Below are 21,554 nucleotides of genomic sequence, written 5' to 3'. Positions count from 1 at the left end.
CATGCAATGTCCTCCATGCCGTGCTGCAGAGCAAAGAGGCTTGGAGGAGGCATGATTGGCATTAAGGCACCAATCTGCCTCCTCCTGATTGGGTGAGTAATAACATGTGCTTGCCCCAGACAAGATGGTGGCCATATGTGTCCCCTCTTCCTCAGGTCAGGCACAATCCCACTACCCTCTGAACCACTCTAGCGAGGAGATGGGAAGCAGCAGTACTTTTATTTATTTGTAAGTGAAGTAGGAATCATGAGGTTCTCCTCTCTTTTATTGCCCTTGCATTCTGAAGGAAGATCCAACCTTGGAATTTCTGGCACAGAGTTGCAGAAAGAACAGAACCTTTTGCTCAAACCTGAAATGTGCAGAGCTTCTAAAAGTGCAAAATGAAGATGGCAATATTGTGTAAGAAAAAAATCACACACAACATTCCATCCTTCCCTGTGACACCCTCTGGGTGGAACCTTACAGAAAGGTGCCAGGGCTCTGTACTCATTGCTCTGTTTACACATTTCTGAATGGTTATGCAAGTCCTCCAGTGGAATGGGTCTCTATGCATTTTCCATATGTAGGATAGAGTGACACAATCATGATTTACTAATAGTCCTTTTGGTAATGGTTCAAAGTTTGCTCTTACATCAAACTTGATGAGGTGGTCTAATTTGATAGATATTTAAAAAGCAGCATCTCGCTAACCACCAAACAGAATTGTATAGTTCTTCCCTTAATACAGTATTTCAGTTCCCTTGGCAACTTGTAATCACTTGCTTTTCTTAACAGTCATGATGCCAACAAACACATACAGGAATAGTTGTTTGTTACTTCCAAAGATGTGAGTACTCTAATGACAGCATAATAAACCTTAATGTGAAAATTTAATGCCACATTAGTGACATCCGTCCTAACTACTATTTCACTGTTCTCTGGTTTTTCTTTCTGATCATTGTACTCAAGGGTTTGAGTGATTATCTATACTCTAAAGTACAACTCACAGCAATGTTTTAACATGAGCACTGGAATCTGGGGAAGAAAACTTTTGTGCAGTGTGTATATTGCTTACTTTAGCCAGTTCATCATACCTCTCTCCTCTCCAGAGAGAATCAGCTTTGTGGTATGGTTAAAATAACCCACTGTGGATAATTTGTACATATAAATTATCGTGTGAAACTGCCATCTCCATGGTTCTATTTCCAGTTGCTACCATGTGATTGCTTGAATGTATGAATTGGGCTTCTGAGTTTATCTGGTGGGGAGGGAGACAGGGAGAGAAGAAGGGATATTTCAAAAGATGTGCAGTCAATATCTCTTCACCAGTGATGCCACATTTTAGCATACTAATTGGAGTAACATAGGAAGTGACAAGGTCAGTGTTCACCAAACTATAAACATCCACCTTCATTAGCTTCAGTTTGATTGATATGCATAAATTTGCCAATCTGCATAAGGTTATATTTTGCCCTCCTAGTTTAGCTTCCTTTAAAATTAAAATGCCAGTTGTTGCTTGCAGTAGAGCGGTTATCTAGCTAGCTAGCTAGCTAGCTATCCTAACTTATGCATGGCATTTCATTTATTAGAGGTATATAAATATTTAAATTTCCCATTAGCTTGCAATGAAAATCAACTTCCTAAACCCCTAATCTTGTGGTTATAAATGATGTTCCTCTGTTTGGGCAAATGGCAGATTTGTGCCTCACTTGGATGGGGGAATAATGATAGGAGGTGAGGCCAGGGAGCATCATGGCATATGATGACTTCCTTTGTGGCTTGGCCTTTGGCCATGTTGCTTCCTTTTGCCCACTACTTTGTCCAATACTTTGTCCAATTGGCTGGTAGTGCTGGGGCAATGCTTATAGGCAGTGGCGGCCCGTGAACGCACCTCTGAGGGGGCGGCGGGAGGCACCTTTAAGAGTAAATTAATTCGGTACTCACCTCCACCACAGTGGCACCTGAACACTGTTCAAAGCTGCAACGTGCCGCCCAGCAGCCCCTATGGTGGGGAAGCGCCTACGCCACTCACCTGGCTTCCATGGAGCTGAGCCCCTGCCAGCAGCCAGGTGAGTGCTGGAGGCGCTTCCCTGCTGTAGGGGCTGCTGGGTAGCACATTGCAGCTCCGAACAGCGTTCAGGTGCTGCCGCAGCAAAGGTGAGCACTGAATTAATTTACTCTTAAATGTGCCTCCTGCCGCCCTCCCAGAGGCGTGTTCATCGGCCGCCACTGCTTATAGGTTAAGGCCGGAGTGAGGACTGTATCACTCTAGTCTGCCTCTAGCCTATTTAAGAACAAGGATCTTGGAAACAGGTCAGTTGATTATTTGCCTGCCCACCTGCCCACCTGTTTTAGGATCTTGATCTATTAGTGCATTGCCTAACCTTGTTATAGAAGAGACTTGCCTTTTGGGCAGTATACAAATATGTTAAATTTTAAAAATATATAAATAAATTTAATGAATGTATTACTAATGTCTGTTACAGATTTTTGTAGGTTGCTAAATAGAGCTAGGATGGATAGAGCCAGTTTGGTCAGGAAGAGCATGAGTTTTGTCATCCTTCTAGTAATTGTATTTACATTTCAAATATTTTTGCTTGTGATTTTTTGCTTTGCAGCGTCTAATCCAGGTTGTGAAGCAACAATAAAGGGATTACATGCGGTACCAATTCTGCCTGCCATAATGTACACTGTGAGGCTAAACACACGGACGTGCAAAACTGGGCCAAGGGAGCCCAGCCCGGTTTTGCATTCTTGTGCGAACCACCAGGATCGGGCTCAATCCTGGTGGCTACACAGTGGCAAGCCCACCTAAGTAACCTCCTGCTAAAATGAGGTCAAGGGAGCGCTCCCTTGACCTCATTTTTTTTAATCGTGTGTCTGCCACAACTGTTTGCAGCTGCGGCACACTCGGGGGGGGGAGAGGGGGGATCCCAGTAATGCACCGTGCACTCGTGGCGCTTCGCTGCACCTGTGCCTCAGAGCCACCGGCAGGAGCCGGTGCTAATCTGGGCGGGCAATCCACCTGTCCAGGGAAGGGTCAGCGATCGTCTGCGGGGAGGGTAAGTAAAACCTGCTCTCCCGGCAGACGTCCATGGAGCTCTTCTCACTGATCATGAGAAGAGCTCCTGTGACAGCTTTGTTGATGCTAATGCAGCCATACTAGTCACAATAGCTGGAGAGCTTACTTTCCCTCTTTTTGTGAAATTCTTTGTGTTGGGCTGCTGTTAAAGGCACAAGAGGAGGAAAATTGCGAAATGGTGGCACTTTTCACTGCGACCCTAGGGTGGTGGAAGAGAAAAATAAAAACATAGATCTTTAGAATAACAGATTCTTACCAGCTACCTAGTTTTATGCTTCAGATACAATGCAGCAGCATACACACAATTCTCACCAACAGATTCAGGACTCTTAAAACTGTAGGGTTGAACAAACAGTCGCTCTATCCTTGTAAATAGTCCTGTTTTCCCCCCGACCCAGATTTTAGTTTTCCAGGATGGGTGGGAATTCAGATTTGGTTTTTGAATCGCAATCATGTTTAAATTTTCTGTTTCAAAATTTAACTGTAAGATATACTTTCAGATTTTGATTAATTTCAAACTAAATTTTAAAAACTTGATTAAGTATCAACATGCTGAATTCAATACTTATGTTCTTTTTTTGTTATACAACCCCTTAATCCAGCAGCATTTATATTTGGTAATACAGTAGGAAATTAGTTTAATTTGAGTTTCTGAATGTTTTTCCAATTGCATATATGCTTCGGACAAGAGGTATCTTACTGTGGAGTCCAGAACACTTTTTCTTGTATGACTTTCCATGTTATTGTGATGGAAATGCTAGAACTCTAGAACATTATGTGAACATCTTCGATTGTCTCCTTCATACAAATGCATGAATGTAAACTGAAAGGCACATTTCAGTACCATCCATCTAAACTTGCAAAAAATTGCTGAAATAGCAACAGTCAAACTTAGGCAGATCAAGGAAATAATGTTTGAATTAAGTTTAAGCTACGGATGTCAACTTGCAGTTAAGATAGCACAATCAATTACTTCCAAGCACCTAGGAAGACTTCAAATAGAATTATTCTCTCTGTCAGAATGTCCAAATTATAACCATTTTGAAAATAGCAACAACTGCAGTTTTATAAACAGTTCAATATTTATTTGGTAGGAAACACTGCCTATGCTGAGCTTGATGTTAATTAAAGAAGCCAAGAATAAAATTGCTTTGGCCTCAGATGCAAGGTAAACAGAAGCTCTCCTTGTTTAGCCAAAAAATTTACAAAGCTTTTAGTTTTAGCAACCATTGTGAAGCACAGTTTTCATAAAAGCTGCTATTTCAATTCATGTGGCAATATACTGTGAATACCATCAAATGCTACAGTTGGGCCTTTCCTTGCTCAGAATACATTTGTGAAGCAACCTGAATCAAAGAATACAAGGAATACGATGAATATTTATATACTGCTTTTCAACAAAAGTTCCCAAAGTGGCTAACATATTAAAAAAAAAATAAATAAATAAATAATGGCTCCCTGTCCCCAAAAGGCTCATAGTCTAAAAAAGAAACCAGCAACAGCCACTGGAGGAATGTTGTGCTAGGGATGGATAGGGCCAGTTGCTCTCCCCCTGGTAAATAAAGAGAATCGCCACTTTAAAAAGGGGGCTCTTTGCTCAGTTGGCAGGAACTGTTAGAGAGCTTGGGAGGGGAATTTCTTTATCTATGACAGCTGCAGTAGATGTGCACAGGTAAAGAGAGCACTGCTAATCAATATTGTCTGGAGACATGGAGTTAAAGTTCTAAATAAAGTAGTTTATTTAGGAGCCATCAGAGAGATAAAGGAGGCCTACATTCGTTGTTGCTAGCTACATACAGGAAGTGGGAAGGGAGAAGACACAAGTCATTCTCTCCAGGTGAAACCTGAGACTATCAGTCTAACAAAGTGGAATCAGAGCAGAGAAAGCATGGCCAGAGAGGGAATGCCCTTATTGGCTGTCTCTACCCCCAATGTCCCTAGTGGTCAATAGGGTTGTTGGTGCTAAGAGTCGCCATCAGGAGCTGTATCTCCACCAAGAACTATAATTTGAGATATTTGTCAGGGGCCCATAGGAAGACTCAATTAGTCACTCTCTTAAAGAAATCTTGAGCTCACTGTCAATGATTGACATAGCATTTTGCCATTTGATATTAAACTTGAAAGAATATATAGTAAGGTGGAAGAGCAAAGAAGGCTCCTGTTCCTTTCAGAGTTATGTAGGGAATTATAGACGGTCCAGCTTTTTTTCCACCCCTGCATGGGATTGACTAACCTTTTTACTGGTCCAGCTTCTGTACTTTTAACAGCAGTTCGGCACATAAATTTATCAGGTGAAGCTTAATGCCCATGGAATATGTTTATATCAGGGTGCTGCAAAAAGCACAGAAGCAGGACTGGTTTTAAAAAACTGATATCCCCATCCCTGGATGACAAATTGTCTCTCCTAGGCAGCTGTTAAAGGTACAAGAACCCTATCCTCTTTTGCATCTGGTCTGGTTACTCTACCGTACATGCGGTATGGCCTGAAAAGCTTTGGTAGAAGCATCCCAGATGAGGTAGACAGCTGGAAGGCTGACCCAGCTGCAGACAGCAACATGGGCTGATGCCCAGAAAGCTAAGATGTTTGCAGCAGGACATACATTTTGGCCACTGAGGCTCCTAAAACTATTAAAATAAGCCCCAGGATTTTTTCCTGAGGAAATATTCAAATTGAAAGCCGCTAACTAGCTTTGAGAAAAACTTTCAATTCAGTGCTCAAAACACATTAACCATGCTCTAAATACACAGGCCTGCAGCAAGATTTCTGCTAGTCCAGATGAAGAAGGGGAGAGGGGAGCCTAAAGCGTGGGTTGTATTTAAGGTTAACTTAAGACAGAGCTAGCTCAATGTCTGTAAATGCAACACAGGGAAACAGATGGAGCGGTATTGCCTGACTGATCCTTTGAATCTTGTGATGTGTGTCACAAGATTGTGTGCGTGCATGTTGCACATGTCCCTCTCTTCCATCCAGTGTGCCTCTATATATTTGGGGGGGGGGGGGTAGTTCATCCACTTAATTATGCAGGAGGGCACAGGGTGCCAAGAGGGAAATTGGGACATGTGTGATTTCCCTCATAAGATCAGAGTTGGGCGATGTCTCTCATAATTGGGTGTGGGGAGGGAGGTCAGCTAGCTTATGAGGCCCCCCTCATAAGCTGATTGAATGTTCAAACAGTATTTGGTTATTTAAACATTATTTGTTTGTTTAAAAAAAAATTGGAGGAACACTCTGTCCTTCTTCTGTCTACAGTATCTGAATTGCCCTGATATTTGTTTGTTTGTTTGTTTGTTTGTTTGTTTTGCTGGGGCATAGGAACATAGGAAGCTGCCTTATTTTGAGCCAGACCATTGGTCCATCTAGCTCAGAATTGTCTACACTGACTGTGGCTTCTCCAAGTAACAGGCAGGAGTCTCTCTCAGCCCTATCTGGAGATGTCAGGGATAGGGCTGAGAGAGACTCCTGCCTGTAATTTGGTAAGAGCTAGCCCAGTAAGAACCTTTTTATTTCTGAGATCATTTGGCAAGATAATCAGTTTGCCCAAGACTTCATCATTCAAGCAGGCAGGCAGCTTGTCCATCATGACAATTGTCAGAGAAAAGTGTTGGACCATAGGTTTAGAACAGGGGTTCCCAACCGGTGGTACTACAGATGTTGCTGAACTACAACTCCCACCACCCACAGCTACACTTTATTTCACAGGTTGGGAACCCGTGGTTTAGAAGGCCCATAATGGCTAAGAGTGTGGCCAGTAAGTATGTCTCCAGATCAAATCTCTCTCAAAAGTTACTGGCCCACATATCATGCAATGCACAGTGCATGTTGTGACATTGGGAGCATGCTATTGCACAACTGCGCTGTTGCACAATCACAACAATCACAAGAATTGGAAATCAATGGATTACTCTTGTATAAATACATTTGGCATAGCTGTGTGCTCCCACCATTGCAACATGCGCATTGCGTTGCATAGTATGTGGGCCACTATTCTTCCGCTTTGGCCCACCCCACCCTCATCAGAGGATCATGTGAATAATAATACTTCTTACCTTACAGGGCTTTTCTATGGAGGTAGGAGCTACATTAGACTAGTGCCACTCCAGCTAGTATTTAGTAGTGAGAAGGGGTCAGAGGAGTCCTGCTCAGTCTACCCAAGAGTGTGTGTAGCCCAGATCCATTCTGGGCTGTTCCTGCCAGTTTTAAATTGACCTTAGGGAAGGTTGTGAGGTCTGTGATAAGGTGTCCTTTTTGAAAATATTGCTATGGGGTACTAAGGACAAGAGAAACATTAAGACACTGCCGGGGAATGAACTATTTTATTCAAATAAATAAAAATAAAGTTTGTTTTATTTTCGACTTTGAGTACTTTAAAAAAATCTTCACTTTCAGACTGTGTCTCTAAGTAGAAGAGGGCTTAGCAACTGAGCATGATGGATATATTTTGACAAGTGATTGCCCAGGCAAATAATACATCAACTTATTTCAGCAAGAATTAAAGGAAGCTTTCTCTTGGCATCTATCTAACATTTGCCCAATTCTAAGGCACTACTATTTACATGGATATTGCTAGTTACCTATGAGAACTCTTTGTCCTCTGCTTTTTCACCACTCATAAGGGACCAGTCTTGTAAAATACTGAAGATATCTAGCAATAACCAAGATGAATTTGTTAGTGAATGTTCATGTAATTCATTTGGACAGGCATGTGGGCATGGAACCTGGAATACTTTGTAATTGTATGGAGGAGAGAAAAATGAAGGATTGTATAACAATATCATTATCTGTTGTGCAGCTGACATTTAAAAGCTGTCACAGATTTCTAAATTTTTTGAAATAAGTCTATAGCCTTGACCAGGGAAATAGAATCTTATTTAATAGTGAAAACTGGCAGCTGACCTGGTTTAAATGTTGCTAGCCAGTATTTTACTGGCAACTCAAAGACCTGAGGTGTGATGCAGGCAGCAAAAGTTGAATCAATGCAATTCATGTAGGTAAAAAGCTCAATCAGCCTGGTCCTGTACACATTTGTTTAGGAATAGGTTCTGCTAAATTTATTGAGACTTCCTTTTGAGCAATCATGGGTGGGAATGGTTATTTTATTAAAATATTTATACTTTCTATGGGGCATAGGAGGCTGGGTTTTGCTAGATAGCACTATGAACAGGATATTGGAAACAACTGAATCAACTAATGGAGGTAGAAAGGTCTCAAAGCAATTCACACAGCAAAAGGAATGAGAAAATTGCTCCCTGGTCAAAATGGCTTGCAATCCAGAAAGAGACACCATCAACAGCCACTGAGGAGTGCTGTGGTGTGTGGAATGGAGACAGCTGCTATCCCTCTGCTAAAAATGAGAGAGCCACCACATTAAAAGGTTTCTCTTTGCCCAGTCAGCAGGGGCTACATAAAAACTGAAAGGTTCCAATATTCTCACTTCACAAAGAAACTTAACCTTTAGCAGATTGTTCTGGAATATCCTGCTACTCAGGTCATTCTTTACAACTTTCCATACAATATTATGTAAACATAACATTGAGGATTTGGATGTAATGGGAAACCATTGATTCCCATGATATTCCCGGCAGATATCCACAGTTTAGGTTTGCTGTTGACCTTTAAGAGAGCCCTAACAGCTTACTTGTTTGGCCTGGTCTTCCAGGATTTTTAAATTGGGTTTTTAGTATTTTAATTGGTTTTAAATCATTTTGAATTGTTTTAAAATTGTTTTTATATTGTTTTAAGCAGTGTGTTTTAAATGGTGTTTGTTTTTATGTCTTCTTAAACTTGTTGTACACCTCCCAGAGCTTTGGGATGGGGTGGTTTACAAATGTAATAAATAAAATAAAATAAAATAATGAATGAGCCACAAAGAGCCATTGGCTTGAACATCCCCCACCCTCTCCTTCAGGTCTGCACAACTTTGGCCTTCCAGCTGTTGTCAGACTACAACTCCCAGCCACAGTGACCAGTAGTCAGAGATGATGGGAGTTGTAAACTCCACAATAGCTGGAGTTGTGTAGCCCTGCTCTACTTCTATTTCATTCTATTTAAGAACATCTTCTTCACCATGAGCCCCACCACCTGTTAAGATCATCTGGAGAGGTTCGTCTATGGTTGCCGCCAACTCAGGAATGGGCCTTCTCCATTGCTGCCCCTGGACTTTGGAACATGCTTTCTGTTTAAATAAGAGCCTCCCCATCTCTGGCAACTTTTAAAAAGGCACTGAAGGCACATTTATTCACTCAGGCTTTTCATTAGATTCATGGTTTTAAATTTTAATGTTGGTTTTAAATGTTTGTAAAGTTAATGATTTTAATGTTTAAATGATTTTAATTGTTTAATTGATTTAGTTTTGATTTTAATTGTTTTGTTTTTTATTTTGATGTAAACTGCTCTGAGCCATTTTTGGAGGGGTGGTATATAAATCAAATAAATAAATGGATATTTAATCATGCTTCTGTTGAAATCATGGCAAGATTCTAGTTCCTTTTACTATGGTTTGAACAACCACAGTTCCCAGGTTGAAGTAAACCTACTTCACACTCAAAGTCAAAGCTATCACTCTTCTCCTTCTCCTTGCAAAAATCATCCCTCCCCAAGTTACTTTCCCACAGGGATAAAAATTAATAGTGGAGGCAATCGACAGAAATCCCTTCTCCTATGACAGAAAGGGCAAGAATTAAGAACCCCCTCAAGATCTTCCACAGCTGATCACAGCTTCTGAACCTTTTTTTCATCATAAAATAAAGCTCTTCACATTTTTCTTGTGTAATGCCTAGCTGACTTTGAGGCTTCACTCTAATCACACCTTTTTGGGAGTTAGCCTAGCCAAATTTAGTAGAACTTCCTTCTGATCAAAGATGTGATAGGATCAGTCTGCATGGATCATTTACAAACCAATGGCAAAAGTTGCAACTAACTCTTGCTTTCAATGACTTGATCACAGCTAACTTTAACTTGAGTTCATCAATGTATGCAAAACATTTTATTTATCTTATTTTATTTTTGAAGTGTTATTTCTCAGATAGAAATGTCATGTTTTAAAACAAAGAAATAGTTTCCCCAAACATTAATTAATATTGATTCCTTTTCCTCTAGACTAAAATCTAAACCAGTACGGTCGAAAATTTACAACACGAAAAGCCAACCAAAGGCAGGCATTCTGTGTTTTATCTAGGGCTTATTTGAAGCACGTTGTATAGATCTGTGACACAGTAGGGCTATTGACATGATTGGGAGGGTTGGCAGGAGGACGCGCGGGCGGGGGGAGGCAGGGGAAAACCTACCTTCCCCCATATGATTACCTTCCATTCTTTGGCATGCCACCTTCCTGGCAGCGCAGATCTCCAGAGACCAGGACAATGCATCCCATCCTCCAGATATCCCACAATGCACCGCCTGATGAGTGTGGTGTTTTATTTAGTTATTTATTTATTTATTCAGCTTATATACCGCCCTTCCTAAAGTGTCTCAGGACAGTTTACATTAAAATAAAAAACAATTAATTAAAACAATTGAAATCAAAGACATTTAAACCAGATTAAAACTCATTAAAATTAAAACTAGATATCATTAAAAGCCAGGCTAAAAAGATGCATCTTTAAGGCTTTCCTGAAGGCCTTAAAGGAAGGTAATCCTCTTATATCCACAGGGAGCACATTCTACAACCTAGGGGCAACAACTGAGAGGGCCCAATCTCAGTTTGCCACCAGATGAACTGGTGGCACCTGAAGATGGACCCCTACTGATTATTTGAATGGGTCATGGGGATCTTGTAGAAAAGGTGATCCCTTGGGTAACCTAGACCTAAGCCATACAGGGCTTTAAAGGTAATAAACAGCAAATTGTACTTTGCCCGGAAAAATATTGGCAGCCAGTGCAACTGTTTAAGAAAAGACATAATATGGTGTCTCTGGGATACCCCAGAGACCAATGTGGCTGCTACATTTAGACTAACTGAAGATTCCAAACTATGTACAAAGGTAGCCCTACATAGAGCAGTAATCCAACAAGCAGTAAGCCCTACATAGAGCATTCCAGTAATCCAACCTGAAGGTTACCAACTGGTGTACCACTGTTTTCAGGTCATTCTCCTCAAGAAATGGGCGAATTGCTGAATCAATTGCAGCTGGTAAAAAGCACTCCTGGCCACAGCCTCAGCTTGAGACACCAGGGTGAGACAGGTCCAAGAGCACACTCAAGCTACAAACCAGTTCTTTCTGGGGGAGTGTAACCTCATCCAGTACAGGATGTTCTATCCTGTCTTTCAGATTACAACCCCCAACAATAAGCACCTCCATCTTGCTTGGATTCAGCTTTGGTTTATTATCTCTCATCCAGCCCATTACTGCTTGTGGGCAGGCATTTAAGGGGCTAATGCCATTTCCTCATATTGATGACAAGGGGAAATAGATTTGAGTGTCATCAGCATATTGATAATACACAGCACCAAATCTCCTGATGACCTCACCCAACAGTTTCTTGTAGATATTAAGCATTGGTGACAGAATGGAGCCCTGAGGGACTCATATAGCAGCTCCCATTTTGAAGAACAACTATCACCAAGTGCCACCATCTGAATTCTACCTGGAACATAGGAGCAGAACCACTGTAAAACAGTGCCTCCTATCCCCAAATCCCTCAGGTGATCCAGAAGGACACCATGGTCAATGGTTCTGAAAGCCACTGAGAGACCCAAAAGCAACAGTAGAGTCACACTCCCTCTGTTAATTCCCTGGTGAAGGTAATCTGTCAGGCTGACCAATGCCACTTCAACCCCATAGCCCACCCTAAAGTTTGAAATGGGTCTAGATAATCAGTTCCCTCCAAGACCGATTGGAGCTGGTCAGCCACCACCCTCTCAATCATCTTACTCAACCTTGGGAGGTTGAGGACTGGCCTCTAATTATCCATCACTAGGGGATCCAGAGTGGGCTTCTTAAAAAGAGCCTTTTGCCTCCTGTCCTCCCTCAGCGAGCAATTAATGATATCAACTAGGCTTCAACAACCTCCCTGCAAGATGAAATCAGCCATGTTGGGCAAGGATCCAAAGAACAGGTGGTAAGCTGTACCACTCCAAGCAGCTTCTCAACATCCCCGGGAGTCACAATCTGAAACTGATCCAATCTAATCCTGCAAGAGAGATTGCTGGACACTTTCATAACTGGCCCTGCAGAAATACTGGAGTCCAAATCAGTCTGAATGTGAGAGATTTTATCTGCAAAGAACTCATTGAATGCATTTCAGTGAGACATTGTTTCTAGAAACAGATTTGAAACAGAAGGGCTTGAGTTAACCTCCCACCCCACCCCCACCGGCCTCCCCCTGAGTAGCCTGGGCCAGCGGTAGCCTGGTTCGGGCCTCTGTGCATGCACACGGGCCATTTTACTGACTGCCACACATGCACAGAAGCCATTTGCATGCCCACACAGTATGCATAGTCATGCAAATGGCCTCTGTGCATGCATGAAGATTAGTGATGGCCCCCACTCATGTACAGAGGCCCGAACACGGCCAGACAAGTCCCAAACTAGGCTGCTGCCAGACCGGGCTATTCAGGGGGAGGCCAGCAGGGGGGAAGCCACTGCTGCCTCCCTCTCCATGGCCACAGCCATGGCTTGTACTTATAAGTACAAATTTAATCCTCTGCTACCCTTTCTATACTTAGGAAAGCCCCCCTGCCCTGGAACTGGTAAAGGGGAATCCTCACCAGATTCCCCTTTACTAGTATAGCTTAGAGCCGGTCAAGCCAGCTCGGTTTGAACTCAAACTGGATCTGTCTCAACTGGGCCAAAACCAAGCCGGGCCAGGTCAGCTCAAATCCTGTTCAGATTCTAGTAGAACCAGCAAATCCAGTTTTGTGCACACCCCTACTCTAGGAATGGAGGGCAAGATCCTGAATTTTCTCAAATATGTGAATTGTAACTTGGCACTTGTTAACGTCAGAGTACTCTACTTCTTTTTTATTGGCTCCATATTTCAGCCAATGCACTTTATTTTGCTAAGTTGTCCCCAAATATATTCATTTTTCCTACTAAGGCTCATTTAACTATCTGAATCTCAGCAATTTGGTTACATCGATCAATTTAGCAATTGGTTGTAGAACAGCACAGAATTGTAAATAATATAGCAAGATAAAAGATCAAGGCTTTGAACCAGAAATAACTCTTTTTCAGCTGCTAGTGTCTCCACTTCATAGAAAGTAAATGATGGGGAGCTCATTTAAATAACATGGCAAAGAAGTTCACATTTACAGTCCTCCAGAAAGACAGAGTATTGTATCCTTGCACTATGTAGCAACATAAAATTCCCATATGTAAATTTTAGGGCTCTACTCCTACTGTTGATGGACATACGGATACTTCATCTGCAATTGAGCAACTACTCAGACTCATGGCTGTCTAGCTGCTACCTAATTCAGAGTCTAAAATACTCCATTGGATATTATTCTTTTATTCTGAAAAACATTCTGTATTTGAGAAAAACATGATAGGCTACTCATCAGACTACTCTGCAGAGGTAGAGAGGCCACAAGGTAACTGTTTTATGCCATTTTGATGAAGAGCATATTCACACAGGCACCATCCCATTATTTGATCATTAAACACTTGATGATTCTTCACTGGATCACTGCCCAAGCTTCTCCCTCTCCATGTTATACATTGCTGCAGGCTCTGCTACATCTGGTGTATGCTGTATTTTGTTCTGCAGTAACCTGTCCTATGGTGTTCTAAAAGCCACATAGGCATGTGTTTATTAGTGTTAAGATATGTTCTAAAAACATAATTGTCCTACAAACTGTTATCAATAGTTCACAATAATAGAGATGTGCACAGATAGGATTTTGCTATTTGATTCAATCCCAAATTTGATTGCAAAATCCTCAAATCAGTTTGTCAAAACAGCTGGCTTGGTGGGCTGTTTCAACAAATTGACATCAAATCTATTTGAGTGATACGAGCGCCATTTTCCCCTGGGAAGAGCTGGTCTAACAATTGGGGTGGGCAGACCAGCCCTTTGCCCCAGACTTAATGCATCGTCTCACCTCAGATGACTGCTCTACCCCATAGACCAGTTCTCCGAGGTGGGCCAATGCGCTAAATCCAGAGTGGAGGGCTTTGTACCTGCTGACCTCAATTGGTAGACCAGCTCTCCCTGGGGAAATGGCACCATTTTGAGCCCTATTTTTCTGGGATGAGCTGGTCTACCAATTGGGGTCAGCAGGTAGACCAGCCCTCCACTCTGGACTTAGCATGTCAGCCCACCTTGGAGGACTGGACTACTGGGAAGATCAGTCCTCCCAGGCAGGCCGATGCACCAAGTCTGGGTCAGAAGGCTGGTCTACCTGCTGATCCCAATTGGTAGACCAGATCTCCCCGGAAAAAATTGCACTTGAATCACGTGAATTGATTAGAGTTCAATCAGGGTTGATTTGATTCAAACTCAAATCAGGCCTTTTATTCTAAATGTGATTTGATTTGAGTTCGAATCACTCAAATCACCCTGGTCTGAGCTAGAATCGATTAGACTCGAATCAATTTGCACATCTCTACACAATAAACCTTAGTGGAATGTAAATGGCTGCTTGTGTGCTGTATGATGTTTTCATTTATGTGCATGCATGAACATATGCACTAGAGACAAGGTGCAGCTTCCCCCTCCTGAAATGTAACTTCTAGAAGGCACCAATGGAAATTTCCTTTCTGGAGCATGTAACAAAGTTAGGAGGTGTTTTTTTTTTTTTGCTACACACAGCAAAAGGGAAAGGGATTAAATGCTCTCTCACCATGAGCCATAATCTTGATCCTGATCCCCATTCCCCATGGCTGTAATAAATAGATAGATAGATAGATAGATAGATAGATAGATAGATAGATAGATAAGGAACAAAAGTGAAGCAGAAGCAATGCATGCAGCATTTTTGCTGTCCTCCATTCTAGTCTTTCTGATTCTGCTTTAATTAGGGCATTGTCTAAAGTTAATTTTGGAGCTGAAGAAAGTTTGCCTCGGGTTTGTGTTCCTTCAGTTCATGTGTTTGCATGTATGGTTGCCTCAAGAGTCCTTTTGTGTGGTGTTTTATTCATATGCCATGTGGCACTGCACATTGGTAATTCTTCACACAAGAAGAATCTTGATACAGTTAGTATGTACAACATCACAATTGCTTTTACATGGTGTTTGATCAATGCACAGAAATGCACATGTGCACTGGTAAAACTGCACAAAAGAATTGTCATGCATAATGCACAATTGCATAATGCACATACAGAATTGTCATGCACAATGACATCAAAATTGCTTATTCATCAGTGTACACATGCACATTGGCAGGGAAGACAGGGAGAAGAAGGCAAGAATGAACTGAATGGAAAGCTGTGAAAACTGTGCATGCACAGCTCTTTGTGCAACAGTAAGGAATAGAAAAAGGAATGAGAATTCCCAAGGCATTGTTTTACCTTGAAAACAATACAGCAAAATACATAACTCCAAAATACAGGGAGACATTTGGATGAGGAAAATTGCAAAAAGGATTCTCTGCTTAATATCCAAATACTGGCTGAAACATAAGTACAATGGTCATTTATTAGATATGCAGTGAAAGACAGGGATGAGAAACATGTATAATACTTGTTTTGAAAGTCAGCTTGTTGTGTCTTAGTACTTCAGGTGTACTGCATGAACAGCTGCCCAAATCCCCTGTTCTACCAAATATTCAAAGTACAACAAAAATCTTCTCCTCGCTTGGACCTAATAATCTGTTACCCCTGAAGAAAAATGTGCACCTCTCTTCTGCTTTGCACCTTGCCAACCAGGTTGCCTTTGAAAATGACACATAGACACATGGAAGAACATTGCAGAAGCAAGAGTGGATAAAAATACACAATATTTTAAACACCAACGAAGAACACCACTGAAAACGTCACAAAAATCACATATTTCTTTGAATAGAACATTAAGACGCTAATGGTATATAACTATCATTTGTTGCCCCCACACCATAAAGACAAGGCAAGATTTCTTGGAGGTAAGGGCCACAACTGTATTAATTCAAATCCAATTAATATTGCAGTGGGAATAGGCTCTCCACCCACCACAGTGTGGGCACTAATAGCTTCTGAGCCAAGATGCCAGCCCTATATCTAACTCTCACCAGGCAGTTACACTTTAGGCTTGAAGCAGCCTCATGGCCCTAAGGCTGAGCACTGCTCTTCTTAGCCGACCCAGATAAGGTCAAGGTGTCAGCAAGAAGCATTGCCCCCCCCCCCTCAAGCTGCTCAGCCTTTAAGGTTGCTGATGCCCCAATGCCAAGAGAAGCCCCAGGCCAATTACCCTGAGCCGTGAAGCCTCTAGGGAATGGCTGGAACTTCCCTTCATGCAAAACACACATGCTTTAGGGTGCTCACAGGTTAGGCTGTGCCTAACCACCCTCCAGCTCTCACTGTATCTGCCGTTGTGACCAAGGAGCCTAGCTAACTAAGGAGAACAGTATGAGGTAGGCAAACCCTCCCCCATCACTGCCCAATTCGAAGGAGAGCCAAAATTCCTACCCAGCCCCCCAAAAGGATGGCCAGCCAGAACCCAAAATTTTCTCCAGGGAGGGATACCTCACAAATGCTGGCTGCTAGTTTGGGCTAGAGAGAACTTTGTAGCCCCTCTGGCTCTGCCCACCCAAACCCTCAACCAGTTAAATAACCCAACAAGCATTGTGCCTTATCAGAGGCTGGGTGGGGCAAAATCACTGCACCCAACATGCAAGCAATTTTTATCTCTGGATTTTTGAATCTGAAATTTATTTGGATGAGTCAATCCTGGATGTTTTAGACAGGTTGTTGATAAATCATTGTCAATTGTGAACACATTTCCAGGGCTACACTGTTCAGACCTCCTTTATGTATTTATTTATTAAAACATTTTTATACCGCCCAAAACATACGTCTCTGGGCGGTTTACAACTTTAGAATCTAGAACGATAGAGGCCTTCCAGCCACAAAACAATTATTCTTTATCTTTAGTTAGCTGTTTAAATTAGACCTAAACACATGTTACCTAGATGACTTGAACTGGGCAGAGCTGTGTGTTCAAGTGCTTTGTTTCTGCAATGTGTGCATTAGGGACAATGGCCGACATGATTCACAGTACCCATGGGTACAATAGACATCAGTGCCACCACTGCTGGAAGCAGTGGCACCGCTGTAGAGAACCACTACAAGTATCAACACAGTCACTCCCATTTTGGTAAAACCTCATTTATTATTTGGTGTAAGCCGACTGCACACTTCACATGATTAAATACTTGGAATTCAAAAGTTCTATTGGCCAACATGATATGAGGTACGCATGGAAATGGTAGACACTGGCAGCACCACTGCTGTAGACAGGGGCGGATTATCACAGAGGCAATAGAGGCAATTGCCTACGGTGGCAAATCTTGGGAGAGCAGCAAATCTCGGGGCAGGGAATTTTTTTTTTAAGTAAAAAATATTTTAAAACTGCCATGGCACAGCTGGGAGTGGGTTGCTAAATCTTTTTTCTTTAAAAACTGTTGCTGCGTGGTGGCCAGGGGCGGATTAAGCTTTTTGCCACCCATAAGCAAAAAGGCTTTTGCTAGCCTTTTACCGTAAACAAAAAAGGTTTGCCTTTAAAAAAAAAAAAAGTGAAACAGAGGATTTTCTCCTCACCCACTCCACCCTTGCTGCTGCAGCAGCTGCTGCTTACAGAGAGGGGTGGCAAAATTTGAGGAGGGGCAAAATTTGCTGCTCCTCAAATTTTGCTGCCATAGGCAAATGACTACTCTGCCTCTCCATTAATCCACCACTGGTGGCAGCGAGAGCTCCTAGTGGGCCCGTCCCGCCTGCCTCCCAAATCATATCCTGAGCTGCCTGCCTGCCTGTGCAGAGGGCTGAAATTGGCCTGACCTGTGTCATTTGGGAGGAAGGCAGGCCCATGTGAGGAGGTCTCCACTGCCACACCATCTCTGACATCCCAGATTGTGGACACAACGAGTATGACCAGGAGAGAGCCTGGCCCACACACTGAGGTGAAAAAAAACATGGCTGGCTGGTCCTACCGGCAGCAGCTCCCATGGCTGCTGGGGGTCCCCTTAGTGAGCCCAAACACTATTTATGCCCTCCTCCCCAGGAGCTGCTGAGTGTGTGCTGCCACTTTGGGACAATTCAATGCTCAGAAGGCCAATGGTAGAGGAGCGACCCAGCAGCCCAGAGCGGAGAGATGGCCAAGGCAGCAGTGGGCTTTCTGCAGCTTCCTGGCTTTGAGCCTGCTGCTGCCTTGCCAACCCAGCTGCATGAGGGATTGGCGGTTCCTCCTCGCTCGTCCCTTTGCCTGAGGCGGGAGCTTGTGACCCAGGGCAAGGAACCTTGTGGAGCCCTTTCTTGCTTTCCTGCCTAGACTCGCAGGGGACAGAACGAGGCTCAAGGGGGAGAGGCCTGGGTGTTGCCAGAAGGAGTAGGAGGAGCCCAAGCCATGTGCCTCTCGCCTGCTGTGAACAACTTTGCAAAGAAAACTACTGCAAGGGGGAAACCACGCTCTGAGGCGTTTGTGTTGGTTCTAAAAGACTCCCGTGAGGTGTTTGGCGCTGGCTGCCTGAGACCTCTTGGGCTGCTTTCACAAGAGCCTGGGAACCATTTTCCTCACCTGCCCAGAAGTGGCAGCAGGGCTCCTCCCAGTTAGGGGCTGCGGCTTGCCTGGCTGTGACTGCCCTGAGTGATCGGTTTGGTTTTTAATGGAAGCAGCGGAAGGCTGGCTCTGCTGCTCTCCAGGCAGGCAGTGGAGCACCCAACATGATGTTGGACTTGGAGGTGGGTGCCCTGCCCACTAGGGGCTCTCGCCGCTGTCCCTGCTGTGCCACCACTGTGCAGTGGCAGTTTTAAAAGTTTTTTTTTTTTTTAAAGATTTAACTTCTCCCTGCCCAGCGGCAGTTCCTGGCTGCCTATTGGCAGCAAAAAGCTTAATCCGCAACTGGCTGTAGACTTGGAAGCAGTGGAGCTGTTGTAAATAATCAGTGGTAGCCCTTCAAGCATTACAGTATTTATTCCCATTGTCGTGAACAAATGAGGTCTAATCTTAGATGATATGATCATGCCATTCAGTTTTCATCCTTGTGCTCTTATTTCATATGACCCGTAGCACTTTGGACTCCTGCAGGAATTTGAAGTTTGTTTTCCATGTAAATGCCTGAGAAAGAATCCACATGAACCACCACTAACATGCAGACTTCATGAGACAACCTTTCAAAATTATGACATTTTATAAAATAAGCAGCTCTTTGTTCTTCCTATTGGCCTGCTGGGATTGGAGCCAAGAGAATTGAAACCTTCAAGCCTTTTCTCTGTAGAGTTGATGGCTGGAAAATTAATTGTCTAAAAAAGGATCGCTTGAGCTCCACAGCCACATTTGAGGCCATAGATGCTTGGACCGCCACAGCCACATTTGAGGCCATAGGTTCAAAGGAAATTATTGAATAATGTATGAATTAGTAGTAACACACAGACAGAAGCACTGAAGACTGACAATACTGAAATTCCCATCTGTTAGCACTGTCAATGTGTATGGCAGTTATAATCTAAAACTTGTAGTTTTTTCCACTATTGCTATGGTGATTTTCCAGCAGTATCCTAACTCAATTTCCTTGATGAAGGCACAAGGATAGCATCAGCCATATGAGGAAAATTTTAGGTATATAATTTAAACTAGGTATGGACTATACCTAAGGTATGAGGTAAGAATATTGAAGGCTATACCTTCAGGATGATGGAAAGCATTTCTGATCAGCAACTAGTTTTGTTGTGCAAGTGTGCATATGTGTGCATGTTTATGTGTACACCCCATACGTGTTTTTTTCTGAATGACTGTACCTGCATTCATTTTAAAAGTGAACCTGAGTACAGGCTCCTCAAATCCATAGCACATATAGGAAGTGCACTGCCGTACCTGTGTTCAACATAATGTGGGAATCATTGTACCTGTGTACACTGTACACGTTGTACAACTGCTGAACATAATGAGTGAATTGGGCTAATGGAGTAAGGTCTATAAAGATTAATGGCTTTGTTTAATGTAAAAACAAAGAAGCAATCTTCAAGCCACATGAAGTCTCTGAGGCTTTGGTACAACCCCATTGATCTTATAAGAATTCTGAAGTTTAGATTTTTTAAAAACTTCAAGACCTCAGTGAATCAAAACCATATTCAAATAAGTCAACACATGTTGCTTATACATGATATGAAGTATTAAATACAATATGCATTGTTGAAACACAGTGGCCTTGTGATTTTTGCATCTGCAAGATTGCAAATTTTTATGAGCACAGAATATTACAAACTAGCTGAACCAGGCGCAGAGCATCTGCACCTCTCGTTCTCTTCTCAGCTTTCCTTGCGCCCTCCCCCTGGCCGCTGCTTTCTTCTCGCCCTCCCTACCCGTTGGCTTTCCTCTCACCCTCCCTGCCCGATGGCCATCACTCAGCCATTCTCCTGGCCAGCAGTTTCTTTACCCCCACCCACCCGTGCCCATCACTATCTGGCAACTGCTCGCAAACTCTCATGAGAGTTGCCACCCATGGGATTAGCGATGGGTATGTTTGAGATTGTTGGGCCTTCGCTCAGGCTGCGGGTGGGCCCGAGTACTCACCCAGTCAGGTGGCCAAGAAGAGGGAGGCAATACAGTCCCCGGATACAGGCAAAGTCAGCTGGGAACCTACGCAGTTGCCAGGGAGAGCCAGGACACACAGGAACCCACAGACCATGGATGGGCCAGCATGGCCCAATAGGTTGCCTCCTGGTGGCGAAGAGGAGAAGGCATGGCCAACAGCTGGCAAGACAGGCAGCAGCTGAAGGAGAGAGGATGCAGGTAGCTACATTCGAGAGGGCGGAGTCAGGAGAGGGTGGTTGGAGTTGCCCCGATTGCAGGGCTTTATTTAAGGCTTGGATGGCCTGGGATGAGGAGGTCTGGAGAGATGTGAGTGAATTGTACCTTGAGCCTCCTGGTGTGGAGCAGTCTTACCCCTCTCCCTGACAGCTGGTGGAGGAATAGGGTGACAATTAAACCCCTCACCAGAACTTCTGAGGCCACTTTCACAGCCTAAGAACAGGATCAGAGGAAGGGAAGCGGTTGGAGACCGTGATCCCAAGCCAGTGTGTGACAAAGATATATTCATGGTAAGCTATTCATGGTAAGAAGGGATGTTACTTGGAAAATGATCATCTTAATTTGTCTTATTTTAAATGGCCTAAATATTTATATATATATAAATATTTAGGCCATTTAAAATAAGACAAATTAAGATGATCATTTTCCAAGTAACATCCCTTCTTACCATGAATAGCTCAGAGCTTTCATTTTCCAGTTCATGTTAAATTTCCGTGAAGTGCAGCATCTGCTGAATTGACCTTGCTGGGCCTAAGTTTACAGCTGCAATTAAGAAAGTATCTAATCTCTTTATTATTGTGAATCATCAGGGCTGCAGTCTGAGTCCACAAA

The sequence above is a fragment of the Hemicordylus capensis genome, chromosome 6 (assembly GCF_027244095.1).
Source record: "Hemicordylus capensis ecotype Gifberg chromosome 6, rHemCap1.1.pri, whole genome shotgun sequence".
NCBI classification, from domain to species: domain Eukaryota; kingdom Metazoa; phylum Chordata; class Lepidosauria; order Squamata; family Cordylidae; genus Hemicordylus; species Hemicordylus capensis.
Note: the sequence above shows the minus strand (reverse complement) of the source record.